We start from the raw sequence: 10,664 nt of genomic DNA on the forward strand, positions 1-10,664 counted from the left end.
ATCTACACAAGTAGATATTGTGATATTTATTCTATTGGCACAACTGCTTCAAATCCAGACTCTTAAACTCTGAAATTTCAATCAAACAACCACTTTGTATCCTCCTATTTAAACTACTCTATCACTCCCACAGAACCAGCTATTTTCCCTTACTGAAACTTCTAGTATGCCAACACCTCTTTATTCTCACAGCCTAACGATAACCCCTTTCCTTTAGAACTCACCAGTTTCCGTTAGTGTATTGTTATTTAAAGCTTTTGTCTTATGACTCCAATCTTTTTTATTGCTCTTTGCCCTTCCAAATGCTTCTTTCTTTTTTATGTTTAATGAGTTAATCGATAAATACATTCAATGCGCTCAATAGACTGATTGATGGATGGAGAGAGAGAAAGATAGAAATAGACAATCTGTCCAATGTCTGGACTTCTTCAATTTAGAGATCCAGTCTGAGGAACAAAAAGAAAAAAAGAATGAAGAAAACAGAAAAGAATCTCGAAGACCTGTGGGAAACCATCAAGCATGCCAACATATGCGTTATGGGAGTGCTAGAAGAGAGGAGGAAGGGGACAAAAAGAATGTGTGAAAAATATTTGAAGAAATCATGGCAAAACCTTCCCAAAGTTTGCTTCTCAATGTTTACTTCCGAAAGTACACACACACACACACACACACACACACACACACACACACACACACAACTTCATCAACAATTGTACTCTGGTATGTTTTTTAAAATGGGAAGAAAGTATATGCTCATTAAGGAATCAGATCCAGCCTTACGATCCCCAGATCGCGCCCATGCACTATGTGCTGAATTATTTTGCTGAGATGAAAGAAACTGTAATATCCATGGCCTTTCTGTGTGAGAGAGAAACTAATCATCTAAAATTTTTACATATATGTTATTTCACTTCATTCAAGATTTTCTACTCATATGTACTATAATCATACTCTAAGACATTTTGCAATCTGAAGAGACTCTGAGTGGTCAGAGCACTTCTCATCAACCATATGGGAGTCACCTTTTATGTGCATCACTGTGGCACTGAGAATAATAACCCTGTGGTGTTTTCTTTTCCTATTGATAACAAAAGAGGAAGGATCAATAACACTCAACTTTGGAAATACGAAAGTCGCCTCAGTATGCCAAGGAAGGTAAGGTCTCCTACAAAAGGTTATTACCAGCAAAGATACTATACAAGTATTCTTACCTACCATGACAACTGAAAAAAAATCACATACACTAAATGAGTAAGTCACAATTTAAAACATTATTCTCTTAAAGCAAAGCTAGTCCTACAAAGAAATTAATAAACTATCTCTCCTCATAACAGATTAAAGATGAAACTTAAAATATCTAATGCCAAATAAAACCCAGTTATTAAACAGTTTTCACATGAGCAGAATAGAAAATAAGTATTCATTGCAACTTTTTTGATTCAGGGGGGCCCATTTAAGCTATTCAGCTTTTGTGGGCTTATTTTCCATTTTTCAAACTCAATTTAGGCAAACTGTGAATAAAAGGTACAATCTCACTTTAAGTTATCTTTATTAAATTCATAATTGAAATGACGATATTTAATCTCATCTTTAATCACAACCTTTTATCAATATCTAAGCATATAGTTTTTTAGTAATATTCAGGTAAGCCTGTCTGTTACCAAAGCACATTCATAGGTTAATGGACCATGCATAATACTGCAGCACTGTCTTTAGTCCAATTGCAGAAGTTTTGAATTCTCATAAAAGCAAAGCACCTTGAAATGATCGTGTAGATCCCCTTTTACCACAAGGTTGGGCATCACATAAAAGGCGATTTGGTTGGCCTCTCCGTTATCTAGGCCTACTTTTGGTAGGAGATGGCCATGGTCTGTTAGCAAGGCTGGCAAAGGGAGAAGAAAGTCAATCTCTGAATAGTAGGAAAAAGTGATTTCGTACTAACAGAGTAGTTATTTCATTCATATAGTCAGCCTAGAAAACTGTTATGTGTTGGACTGTATTATGTAAATACAAAAATGGAAACACCTGCTAAGGAAAACAGTTCTACTAGGATTATAACATGATGCATTTTAAAACAGGTAACACTACTTCTGATCTTCATTAATTAAACTGGTAATTTAAAAATTTCTTCTCATTTCAAAATTTTAAAAAATTGCTGTATCCTATGCTACTGTCAGTAAATGTATCTCCATAATCTTTAAGTAAGATTCTATGGTATATATCCAATGAGGGTCTTTATACCACTTATTAGGGATCTGGCAGGGAGGGAGAAAGTACAAATCAAGAAAGGACTAAATTAATTTAAAATGACAAAATATAAAAGGACATAAACTGGGGTAAATGTTTTAGAAATAACTGACGGTGTCTCATACAGATTTATTACTTTGCTTAATGAGTAAAACAGTTATTTAACTATTCTAGATTCTAAACCTGTAAAATAAATGGTTTAAACTAGATAAATCTAAGGAACTCTGATTTTCTGAAATTCTAGCGTTGTACCTTAACATGCCTACATAAAAAATCCCAATGAGTCCACAACAGCTACTAGAACTAATAAGTGAATTTAACAAAGATATAAAGTATTATATTATCTATGTAAGCAACTAGGAATTAATTTTTTTTAAAAATCACCATTTATAACAGAACTGAAAAGCAAAAAATACGTACAAATATAACAAAATATATGCAAGATTTTAACGGCAAAAGTTTCAAAATATCAATGAGAAAAAGTCAAAGACCAAATTAAAGAAACATACTTTATTAATGGATTACAAAACAACATTAAGATGTCAATTTTCTCAAGTTCTTCTATAACTTCAAAGCTTGCCCAATCAAAATACCATAATGCCCTTTCATATAAAGACAAGCTAATTAAAATTTTACATGGAAAAGAAAAGAAGCTAGGATACCAAAAACATTTTTGAGAACAAAAAGAAATATGGAAGTTTCAGACTTAATTTCAAGACACACTATAAAGCTACACTAATGAAGAAAATGTGGTTTTAACCAAAGGAGACACACAGACAGCTGAAGCAGAATTGAGAGCCCAGAAATAGATTCATACATACACAGTTAACTGATTTTTGACAAAGGTGCCAGAAAAACTTACTGAGGAAAGAATAGTAAGAATAGCCTTTTCAACAAATGGTGCTAGATAAATTGGATATCCATATATTCAATACAAAAGAGAAACAGAAGTTTGACCCATATGTTGCACCACATATTAAAAAATAATCAAAAATTGATCAAAATAGATATTAGATCTGTATGTATACTCTAAAATATAAAATTCCAAAAAAAGAACAAGAAAAAAATCTTTGCATCTTTCGGTTTGGCAAAATTTCTTATCTAGGCCACAAAAGTACTAATCATAAAAGTAAAAAAACTGATGAACTGCACATCATCAAAATTTAAAGCTTCTGCTCTTTAAGAGACACTGCTAACAAAATTAAAAAACAAGCTGCAGACTGAAAGTAAATATCTATGAACATATACATGATAAATGATGTGTATCAAGATTATAGAAAACGCTTACAACTCAGAAGGAAAATAACCTAATAAAAATAGATCAAAAAATGGAGGATTAAGATGGTGGCATAAGAAGATCCTGAACTCAACCCAGGAACACAACAAATTAACAGCTACATATAAAACAATTCTTTGGTGGGCAGAGAGCTTTGCTAGGTAGTACTGAGAACTAGCTGAACACCTGCTGCTACACAACAAAAGATAAAAGGGTTACAATAGAGATGAGTCTCACAAAATAATAACAAACAGCTCCGGTTGGGTGGTTAAGTTGGTTGGAGCATCATCCAGTATACCAAAGGGTTGTGGGTTTGGTCAGGGCACATACCTAGGATCCCCAGTCAGGCTGCATACGGAAGACAACTGATCTGTATTTCTCTCTCAGGTCAATGTTTCTCTCTATCTCTCTCTCCCTTCCATTCTCTCTAATATCAATAAACATATCCTCAGGGGAGGATTAAAATCAATAATAACAATAAGCAATGCTTTTCCCTGAGGAGCAAGGGATGTGTACCTCACACCAGACACCCCAATCCTTGGGTCCTACACTGCAGGGACAAGCCACCAAAAAGTCTAGCTTTGAAGACTAATGTCACTTATGTCCAGGAGAAACAGGGCTATAGAGAGCTATAAGTCCACTCTCAAAGGGATTGTACACAGACCCATTCACACTGGGACAGAGTGCAAAAAGCAGCAGATTGAAAACAACCCAGATTGTATATTAAAGAGATTTAGTTGCTCATCTTAAAGCATCTGCCACATAGTTGAAGTCTGCTAGAAATCTCTCTTAAGAGCTGATGATATTGTTAGGGGATCCATCTACCTTGCAAGTTCATTTTTATGCTCTCAGTCTAACCTGTTAAGAGCAACACACAGCCCAGCCTCACACACCACTCACTCAAAAGGCCAGACACAGACGGTGAGCAGCTCTGCCCCACCATGGATCTGCCAAAGCCAATGGGAGTGTGCAGCCCACACAGGGGACACCTCTTGAGCCAAACTCAAGTTGCCAGAGGAGACTGCACTGCTGTAACCTACAGGTCTATAACAATCAAAGAGAGAGTTCAAGAATATCCAAGAATTAGGGTAATTTTAAATGATGAAGTTCGTCTCTTACAAAAGGCTACACCTTCAATACAGGGAAAGCAGCTTTGTATAATGCACAGAAACAAACACAGAGAGTTTACAAAATAAGCAAACAAAGGAATATGTTCCTAATAAAGAAACAAGATAAAACTCCAGAGAGAAACCTTCATGAAACAAAGACAAGTAATTTACCTGATACAGAGTTTGAAGTAATGGTCACATCAATTTCAGGAGAATAGATGAACATAGTGAAAACTTCAAAAAAGAAACAGAAAACATAAGAAAGTACCACACAGGACCACAGAGCTGAATAATACAATAACTAAACTGAAAACTAGAGAGAATCAAAAACAGACTAGATGATACAAAAGAAAGGATCAGCAACCTGGTATACACGGTAGTGGAACTCACCAAAAAGAACAGCAAAATTTTTAAGAAAAGAAAAAAATGTATGCCCTAGCTGGTATGGCTCAGTTGGTTTGAGCATTGTCCCTTAGACCAAAAGATCATGGGTTTGATTCCTTGTCTAGGCACATACCTAGGTCTATGGTTTGATCCCAGTTCAGAACACGTACAAGAGGGCAGCCGATGTGTCTCTCTCACATTGATGTTTCTTTCTCTCTCTCTTTCTCTCTCTCTCCCCGCCCCCTATTCCTCTGCCTCCAAAGCAATAGAAAAAAAAATGTCCTGAGGTAAGGATAAAAAAAAGAAAAAAAAATGTTTAAAAATGAAGACAGTTTAAGGGACCTGTAAGATATCAAGACTAATATTTGCATCATAGGTGTCCCAGATGGAGAGAGGAGAAAGAGGAAGGTACACTAAATTTATTTGAAGAAATAAATACTAACTAAAAGCCTCCCTGATCTTGGAAAGAAAACAAACATCCAGGTCCAGGAAGCACAGAAAATCCCAAATAAGATGAGCCCAAAGAGATCCATACCAAAATACATTATAATTAAAATGTCAAAAGTTAAAGGTAAAAAGAGATCTTAAAAGCGGCAAGGGAAAAACAACTAGTTAAATACAAAGAAACCCTCATAAGATAACTTACTGATTTTTCAGCAGAAACTTTGCAAGCCCAAAGGAAATGGCATGATATATTCAAAGTGCTGAATGAGGAAAAAAAAACTTCCAACCAAGAATACTCTACCCAGAAAGACTATCATTCAAAATTGAAGGATAGTTTCTGAGAAAAGCAAAAGTTAAAGAAGTTCATCGCCACTAAACTGACAGGACATGTTCAAGGGCACTCTTTAAGCTGAAAAGAAAATGCCATAACTAGAAATAAGAAATACATAAAAGAAAAAAATCTACCAGTAAAGGCAAACATATAGTAAAGGTGCTAGAGCAATTACTTACAAAGCTAGTAGGAAGGTTGAAAGATAAAAGTAGTAAAATCAACTATATTAGTTAAAGGATACACAAAATAAAAGGATGTAAAATGTGACATCAAAAACATAAAATGTGTGGGAGAGGGATGTAACAATGTAGTGCTTTTAGATTGTGTTCAAACTTAGGTGACTGTCACGTTTAACAGACTGGTTTACGTGTGTGTGGTAATATATGAATCTCATGGTAACCACAAACCAAAAACCTATAATATCTACACACAAATAATACGAAAGGGATCTAAATATAATACTAAAGAAAGTTATCAGACCACCATAGGGGAAAAGAGCAAGAGAAGAAACACAGAACTCCAAAGCAACCAGAAAACAACAAAATGGCTGTAAATACATACCTATCAATAATTACTTTCAATCTAAATGGACTAAATTCTCCAAACAAAAGACACAGTATACCTGAATGAATAAATAAAATCCATCTAAACGCTGTCTGCAAGAGACTCACTTAAGATCTAAAGACACACACAGTCTGAAGTGAAAGGATGGAAAAAGATTTTCCATGCAAATGAAAACCATAAGAAAGCTGGGGTAGCAATACTTGTATTAGACAATAGACTTTTTAAAAATATTGTTAACAAAAGACAAAGAAGGCCTTACATAGTGATAAAGTTGTCAATCCAATAAGAGGGTATAATATTTGTAAATATTTAAGCATCCAACATATGAGCATCTAGATGTACAAATACATAAAGCAAGTATTAGCAGACATAGAGAGAAATTAACTACAATATGGTCTAAGAATCCCACTCTTCGGTATATATTCAAAGGAAATGAAATCACTGTATCAAAGAGATATCTGCATCCCATAATCATAGCAACATTACTCACAAAAGCCAAGATGGAAACAACCTAAGTGTCTATTAAACAGATGGCCGGATTAAAAAATATATGACTGTGAGATAAACAGACAGATGCACACACAGAGAAATATTATTTAGCCATAAAAAAGAAGGAAATCCTACCTTTTGCAACAGCAGGAATGGACCTTGAGGGTATTATGCTAAGTGAAATAAATCAGATGGAGAAAAAGAAATAGTGTATGATATTAATTAAAGGTGGAATCTAAAATATCCAAACTCACAGAAATAGAGAGTAGAATGGTGGTTGCCAAGGACTGGGAATAAGGGAAAAGGGTAAAAATTTCCAGCTACAGGATGAATAAGTTCTGGGGGTCTAATGTAATAGCATGGTGACTATAATTAACAATTCCATACTACATACAGTACTTGAAAGATTTTTTAAGAGAGTAGTTCTGAAGTATCAAAACAACAACAAAAATAGGTAATTATATATTATGTGAGGGGACAGAGGTATAACTAACATCACCGTAATCATTTGTAATATATATGTGTATCAAATCATCACACTGTACACCTTAAACTTACATGTTATATGTCAATATCTCAATAAAGCTGGAATAAAAGGCAGAAGCAAAAAGATAAAAATACTCAAAAGATTTGAGGACATACTTCACCAAAGAAGATTTACATGACTATATGCACTTGTCAGTTTATAGGACAAGATTCTAAAAATTATTTCTAACCTTCATATCATACCTCAATAAACCTAAATTTTAAAAGACACAGGGCTACCCTTTTGAAAAATATGCATCAAATTAAATGAGCTAAATCAGCTTACTGGGTATGGGGTTGGGGAGAGACACTAAGGAAACCAAAAATCCTTAGAAATATTGCAAATCAAAAAAAAACAAAACAAAATGATTTACCATTAGTAAATAAGAAAAAACAGATACTGATACAAACAGCTAATCTAAAGGTAAGTGCCTTTTAAAAATTCTCATTATTTGGACAGAAAAATAACAAAATTTGATGAGCTTTCAAAAGAGACCAAAAGTAACAAGGGTGATAAAGGAGCACTATGATAATGAACTAGAATCTGGAAACTTACCTAAACACGCCCCTTCCAATTGACTAATGGAAAGGTCTCAACCCCCACAATGCACTCCCACCCCAACTTCCACTATCAGGAGAAAGACCATAAACCTCCAAGTAGCTTTCTTTATTCATAACGATCTTAAATATTTTACAAATCTTACATCTACAGCTAGAGGTACAAAATAAAATGCCTCCCATTAGACAAATTCCTATCTTTCCACTTAAGCTTCAGATCAGCTAAACTGGTAATCATCTTTCTTTTTTTTCTGCCCCCCAGAAAAGATGGTGTCCCCTCTGAAACGACTTTTCTGCACTTTTTGTCTGATAATAAGTATTAAAATGATTAAAGGAAAAAGTTCGCAAGTTTTGAGCTGATCACTCCAAGAAGAAGATACATTTTTCCATTTAATAAACCTTAAGAGGTAAGTTTTAAGTTTCATCACTTTTGTTTTCTTTATGTTTATTCCATTTGGCTTATACTGTTGCTAAGTAACCAGTTCATAAAAAGATTTCCCCGACCACAGAACAGCCTCCTAGCCTGCCTGGAGGATACCAAACTTTGTAGCCAGGGCAGTTCTGAACCACACATTTTTTGGCTACCCAGCACCATACAGGTGCGCTCTCTCCCCGTCCTCCTCTCTCCTCCGTTAACCTAGCACGCACAGTGAAGCCCTAACCCTAACCCTAACACTCAATGCAACAGAAATTGTAGTAGAGGGCAAATGGGATGATTAAAAGAGTAGAGCTCTTTTACGGCACAAAACAAAGATAATTTATAAGCAGGCCCTGTCATCCCACCGAACTCAATATTCTAAGTATTGTGCCTTAAATTGTTGGGTGAAAAGTTAGCCCATCCCAATGACAAGATTAAATGTCAGCCCACCCCAATCACTCCACCAAGGAACATGCGAGCTATTTCCAAAAGCCGTCATCCAACTACCTTCCTGATATTTAAAGAGGAAGGTGGCATCGGTATCTGCACAGTTCAGAAGGAGAGGGAAGTAAAAGAGTCGGAATTCTTAGGGAGCCGCTGAGTCACCTATAGCTGTAGCCAGGACTTTACCCTCCAGGAAATCAAGGCTCTGCCCCAACTCTCATCAGGGAAGCAAGTGAGAGAGAGTAGCAGCAGCAACATCATCATCGTACAAAAAAAACACTCATTGAGTTTTTAATAGAGTTGCCACTCCTTACAGTGAAGCCCAAAATAGGTTTCCTGTCCAAAGATTTCCTCCGCAGTACACAAGGGCAGATGGAAGAAACATCTTTATTGTGGGGAAAGGGGGCGCACTTGTGAGAATGAAGGATGCCTCACCACTTTGAAACGTACTGCCGCCTGCCTTAACCCTGAAATGCCACTTTTATTGCAACAAGTTGCTGACGGACATAGTAGATCTTTTGCCCCGGTGGACTTGGCAAAGTAGAAGGGGAAACATAAACCAGGCGCGATCGGTGAAAACTCGACAAGGATCACTTTCGGTTCGGTGGGAGTTACCATGACACAATAATCACGTGTACTTGTGCGTAGACTGTCGAAACCATTCGATTCTGAAACGTGCAGGGGCTGAAACCTGCCTGCGACAGCAAATGCCAGTGGACACTCCCTGCGAGGGTTGGGGGAGCAAGGCTGGGTTCCAGCCAGAGGCGTGTCACGCCCCCGACTCTGATCCCAGCGACCTCCGGGGACGAGGCCTGACCAGGCGGACAGCGGAAGCTCGGCAGCGTTCCCCGCCGGGGTGGGGCGCTCCCGGCCCGCGCCCAGGCCACCTCTGGGAGTACCGCCCGCCTCCAGCGGCCCGGGTACCCAGACCCAGGCCCAGAAGGCGAGCGTCCATTTACCTGCTCCCTGATCCCTCTCGCCGCCGCCGCCGCTGCTGCTGCCGCGCCGCTGAGCTACGCTGTTAGCAGAGCCACACACCCCTCCCCCCTAGCACACAGACCAACAGCGCACAACCGGGACACGACCCCAACCACACAAGTTGGGTTAGCCCACACACCGCCCGGCTTCAAACACCTCTGCCCCCGGAAGTTGATTTCCGACAAGGCCCGCCCAACGCTGCGGCGCGTCACTCAACGCAGCATGAGAATCACATGGCCCCAGGCTGAGGCCAGAGCTGACGGTAACCCTGCTGTCAGCCCCCGCACCCCTAGTTTGCATGGTCCGCAGAGGGATGGCCTCTGAAACGAGGTGACGCAGGAGCTACCTCCTATTAGTTACAGCCTAGATGGCAGGCCCTGTTTCTATGCCTAATACATGCAAATAAGACCATCTCCAAAATGACACTCCCATTTGGAATTCTGTAGAACTGTTCCAGAGAAGATCCAGGCCTAAAATTTTCACCACCAACAAGCAGGGTTCAGTAAGAACTGGAACTGGGTGGACGTCGTGACATAGAGTTCAGTCCTCGAGAAACAGTTGACCAGACCACTGCTCCGTCCCATCTTTGCAGGTATGAACTCTCAACTACTGGAATGCACCTAAGCCAAGAGGCTTCCCAGACCTATGCTATATGATTTCAAAGAACTCTGCTCTACAATTATTTCTTGTCCTCAACTCCAGAGCATAGCAAATTATACATGCTATCTCTGTTTCAGAGACACTTTATTTTCGACCACCAAGCTACCCCCTTTTTCCTCAGCTGCCAAGCAAATGGTTTCCCCAGGAGAAAAGAAAAGACAATAACAAAACTGGTAAGAGTTTCATTTGCAAGAAAGCATGGTTATATAGATTCTTTTTTTCCATTTCAGACTCTCA

The 10,664-nt window shown here is 38.0% G+C and overlaps 1 protein-coding gene across 2 annotated transcripts in view; it reads right to left on the reverse strand.

Annotated features, from left to right (window-relative positions):
* Nucleotides 1-9,917, reverse strand: part of CCDC91 (coiled-coil domain containing 91) — a 289,909-nt gene extending 279,992 nt beyond the window's left edge. For both annotated transcript variants that reach the window (XM_054591295.1, XM_054591292.1), the window contains exon 1: nt 9,749-9,917. The gene's annotated coding sequence lies outside the window, so the exon portion shown is untranslated. The remainder of the gene's footprint in view (nt 1-9,748) is intronic.
* Nucleotides 9,918-10,664: the final 747 nt, after the last annotated feature.

This window comes from Pteronotus mesoamericanus, unplaced genomic scaffold, assembly GCF_021234165.1.
Source record: "Pteronotus mesoamericanus isolate MK-2021 breed Mesoamerican mustached bat unplaced genomic scaffold, CSHL_Meso_final scaffold_21, whole genome shotgun sequence".
Taxonomy (NCBI): Eukaryota; Metazoa; Chordata; class Mammalia; order Chiroptera; family Mormoopidae; genus Pteronotus; species Pteronotus mesoamericanus.